This window comes from Elephas maximus, chromosome 18 (genome assembly GCF_024166365.1).
Source record: "Elephas maximus indicus isolate mEleMax1 chromosome 18, mEleMax1 primary haplotype, whole genome shotgun sequence".
Taxonomy (NCBI): Eukaryota; Metazoa; Chordata; class Mammalia; order Proboscidea; family Elephantidae; genus Elephas; species Elephas maximus.
Genome location: NC_064836.1, coordinates 68,290,274 through 68,295,006, shown reverse-complemented (window position 1 = coordinate 68,295,006; position 4,733 = coordinate 68,290,274). Strand labels below are relative to the sequence as shown.

Sequence of the window (4,733 nt, the reverse complement as noted above, 5' to 3'; positions counted from 1 at the left end):
ACAACTTATTATTCTGAAAACTGGTAATTAAATTTATTCAGTCTGCTTTTCCTTTGTGAATTATATTCATTTTGTACTATCAAGTTTGTCTTCATTGAGGAAGTAAAACTTTGGGTCATTAAGCGTGAAAGAAAGGAAAGGGGGAGGAAGGAAGAAAAAAAAAAGAAGGAGGGGAAGGAGAGAGGGAGGGAGAGAGCCAACAAAGGAGACAAAATAAAAATGAATGAAAAACAAAAACATACAAAGATACTCATTCTGAGATTCCATAAAGCCAGGGATAGAGAAAAGCTCCTAAATGCTTTCAGAGAGATGACAAAAGAATGAGAATCAGAATGATATGCAATTTATCAAAATCGACACTGCATACTAGGAAATGAACAATTCTGCCCAAGCTTGGTAGGAAAATTATTTTAAATTTAAAATTCTTTGCAAACCGAGCTATTTGTGAGGAAGGAACAAAGATCAGTTATAAAGTGTCTCGACTTCAAGTATTGACTGTCAGAGATGATGACGATATTTCTTAACACAGCAAGAGAATGAACAAGGAAGAGGAAGACAGAGATCTTGGAAACAGAGTATCTGGCTTAGTCATCTAGTACTGCTGTAACAGAAATAACACAAGAGGATGGTTTTAAAAAAGAGAAATTTATTTTCTCACAGTCTAGTAGGTTACAAGTCCAAATTCAGGGCATTGGCTCCAGGGGAAGGCTTTCTCTCTTTGTCAGCTCTAGGGGAAGGTCCTTGTCCTCAATTTTCCCCTGGTCAAAGAGCTTCTCAGGCACAGGGACCCTGTGTGCAAATGACCCATTCTGCTCCTGGTGCTGCTTTCTTGGTGCTATGAGGTCCCAAACTCTCTGCTTGCTTCCCTTTCCTTTTATCTCTTGAGAGATAAAAGGTGGTGCAGGCTACACCCCAGGGAAACTCCCTTTACATTGGATCAGGGAGGTGACCTGAATAAGGGTGGTGTTATAATCCCACCATAATCCCCTTAACATAAAATGACAATCACAAAATGGAGGACAATCACACATGGCCTAACCAAGTTGATACACAGATTTTTGGGGGGACATAATTCAATCCATGACAGTATCTAACCCAGGACATAAGGAAAAGGAAGTCTCAGCATGACAGCTGTGCACTGGGCCTAGAGAAAAACCTATCTAGACTGGAAAGGGAGGACTGAAAGCACCAGGACAGAAGTCTCCAAGATAATGAAAGAACAAAAGATTATTTAATGCAGTTGAGTTTTTAAAGAATATATTTGATAGGCATATGTGTGAGTCTCACTCAGCAAATGGGAAAATAAATTTTTTTTCATTCAAAAACTCTCAAAAAGGAAATATAAGCATGATACACAAGTTGTCTTAGCAGTGGAAAGTATTTGCAAGTCTCTAATAAAGACTGATGTTCAAATTACTAAAAATTGTGATATACCATTAAAGAAGAGGGAAATGGGAGACCTTAAACAAACAAACAAATGAATTTTTAATTACTATTACAGGAAGGAAAGGCGCCCCAGTGGTGCAGTGGTTACGCCCTCAGCTGCTAAACCAAAGGTCAGGCAGTTGGAAACCACCAGCTGTTCTGAGGGAGAAAGATGTGACAGTCTGCTTCTGTAAAGATTACAGCCTTGGAAACCCTGTGGGGCAGTTCTACTCTGTCTTATAGGGCGGCTATGAGTCGGAATCTACTGGATGGCAATGGATCATAACAGGAAGTCAGTTAATATGTCTACAATTGATGATAAATATGTTAAATTTACAGAGAAGTAGCTACAAAACTTGAAAGTGGTTGTAACTGGAATGCATAGATTACAGTGGGTAGGACACCACAGTTTTTGAAATACATTTTTAGTACTATTTTAAAAATTGGTGTGTCATAAGAAATTTCAAAGGAATGTAAGGAGTGAAGCAGAGAGACTAGTTTGAAGCTATTAATATTGTTCAGGTGGGAGATGATGACAGCATGGAATTGCATGCAGAGGAAGTTGAAATGAAGAGATGTGGGAACATTTAAGATACATAGATATTCCCCAATTTAGGACAGGATTCTGTTCCAATGACTCCATCATTGTCTAAGTCGAACACTTTGGTTTTCTTTTTTCAGTTTACATTACTATTGCCTTTTATTATCAGTGTCTTTAAAACTCTGAACTTTATTTGTCTTTAGGGTTTGACATGAGAATGATAACAAATTATACTTTGCAACATTGTATGTAGTACATATTACTAATAGAATATAAGGGTAGAAATTAGGCCTGTTATATTTTATGTTGTGAAGATTAGCTAGGCTGGAAATAGACTTCAAATGTGCATGTACATGTGAGCGTATGAATGTACCTGTGCAAAAAGAAGGCATGTGAAATTGGTGAGTAAGGAAAGAACTAGTTAACAAATGCTTCTGGAAATACTACTTGTTATTCATTACAAATCAAATTTTAATTCTTATTTCAAAACATTTTAAATGAATTCCAGTTGAATTAAAATGATATGCATAACCATTCATGCTATATAAAAAAGAAAATACAAGTTTATGTTTATAAAATAATCTGTGAATGAAGAAGGCATATAAATTTTAACACAAATGGAAAAGACAAATAGTTAACCCATTGGCACAGGGTTATTTATTAAACAATTTTTTCTTTTTCATTGATTTATGGTGCACTTCATATTTTATGCAGGAATCTCCTTTTAATAATATGATCTGTTCCAGTCGTCCATCTATTGATTCTTGACCTAAAAGTTAACAGCTTTAATTATCGGAGGTACATCACATACTTCGATATTTAATGCACAAAGGCTACTTGTTTTATGGGTTATTAATTTTTCTAGAAAATCTAGAATTCTAGAAAATTTTAGTGTTATTTTTTCTGGTTCCCATAGAAGTACTCCTTTGATTTTTATTCAAACTAAACTAACCTGTGGAATATTTTGAAGACATGGGGGAAAAAAAAGGTACATCCACACCTCGGGCCATATATTAAAAAGTTTAAAGAAGTATCAAGAATGGAAGGTAAATTTAAACTCTCAAAAGTTAAGAAAAAGAGGAGGAGAAGATGAAGAAGAAAAAGAGAAAAAGAAATGTTGGTTAACGTCAAACAACAGATTAAGGAAAGAAATTCTAAACAAATAAGCATAAAATAAACTAAGAAAAAATCAATAAATATGATTACATTGCATTAAAATATTTATCAAATATAAATATCAAAAACAAATATTAAAAGACTATCAACACACTGAGAAATTACTTGGAACAAACAGTCACAGCATTTTAATATTTTCTCTATCAACAGTGGTAAAAATAAATGAGGGCAAAAAACAGTACGATCAAAGGAAATAAGCCGATAATTCATAGAAGGAATGAAAATGGCCAATAAACACATAAAATATTGGATTAAGGTCTGGCAGAATATTTTGAAATTCCAGTCATACGCATTTTAACAAATACATCTTAATGATTTAGAGATGAATATTTTGTAGGAAACATATTTTTCTTTTTCTATGGAAGAATTTTAATAAATTAACATCATCACTGCTGTAGAGGATCAAGTTTGTTTAGGAATATTATAGTTCCTATTGATTTTTTTCAGGACACATCATCTCCTTCTTTCTCAGACTATAAATATAAGGGTTTAATAAAGGAATTGTTATTGTATAAAAAATTGCCAAAGTATATCTGTATCCTCTTCTTCAAATGGTCAAGTATACATGAGAAGACAAAAGCAGAATATTGGTAGAGAGAGAAAGTGGGAAGCATAGGTAGAAAAGGCTTTCCTTCTTCCATTTTGGATTTCATTTCAAAAATTGTGAAAAGGATGTAGAGACAAGAGATCAAGTCAGTGGCAACGGCAAAGATTTGAATAGGCATTAAAAAATGTGTACACTCAGTTCATTAATAAAAGGATCAGTACAGAATAGTCTCTACAATGGCAAAATATCACAAAAAAGTGATCAACTGGATTAGACCTGCAGAAAGTTAACTCCAATAGAAGTACAACAGGAATCATGGAATGCAGGTTACTAGTTATGAAGGTTCCTATGGTCATATGAATGCAGAGTTTCTTTGATATCATGATGTGTTACTGCAATAGACTACACATTGCCATGTAACAATCCTAAGTCATTGCTGCCAGGAGAAAGCAGTCTGCAGTTTCAACAAGACATGGAAAATAAAAACGTGCCATTCATTCACAGAGGGAAATCATTCCGCCCTCAGAAAAGAAGTTCTTTAACATCTTATTGGTGATGACCCAGAAACAGCAGGAATTCATCAGAGCCAGGTTGCCCAGAAAGATGTGTATTTTGGTATATGGAGATGGTGCTCCATGAAAATCAACACCACCAGACCAAGACTCCCTAACACAGACAGCAAGAACATCACAAACAGAACGGTCTTCATAGCTAGGTGATCCAGAAATTCTATAGGATAAACTCAGTTGTCAAGGAATGATTGTCCTTGGTCATCTCTACTTTCATGAAGTAGAGTACATGAAGACTAATGTTATCTATGATTGGCATTTTCCACAGTAAAAATTTAAATAAACAATACAACATAATAAAATAATAAAAGGTTAAAATAGTTAAGTGCCCTAGGACCAGACTAAAAAAAAACTCTTATTTTGTCCTAATTTATTTGTGATGTTATTCTTATCATATAGTTCTGTTGGCTCCTAGTCAATCTATCATTTTCAATGATGTATTTATTGATTGTTGAACTTATATGAAGTTGTTTAA

At 34.3% G+C, this 4,733-nt stretch overlaps 1 pseudogene; it reads right to left on the bottom strand.

Annotated features, from left to right (window-relative positions):
- Positions 1-3,572: 3,572 nt before the first annotated feature.
- Positions 3,573-4,463, bottom strand: LOC126061359 (olfactory receptor Olfr180-like; annotated as a pseudogene).
- Between the last annotated feature and the right edge of the window lie 270 nt (positions 4,464-4,733).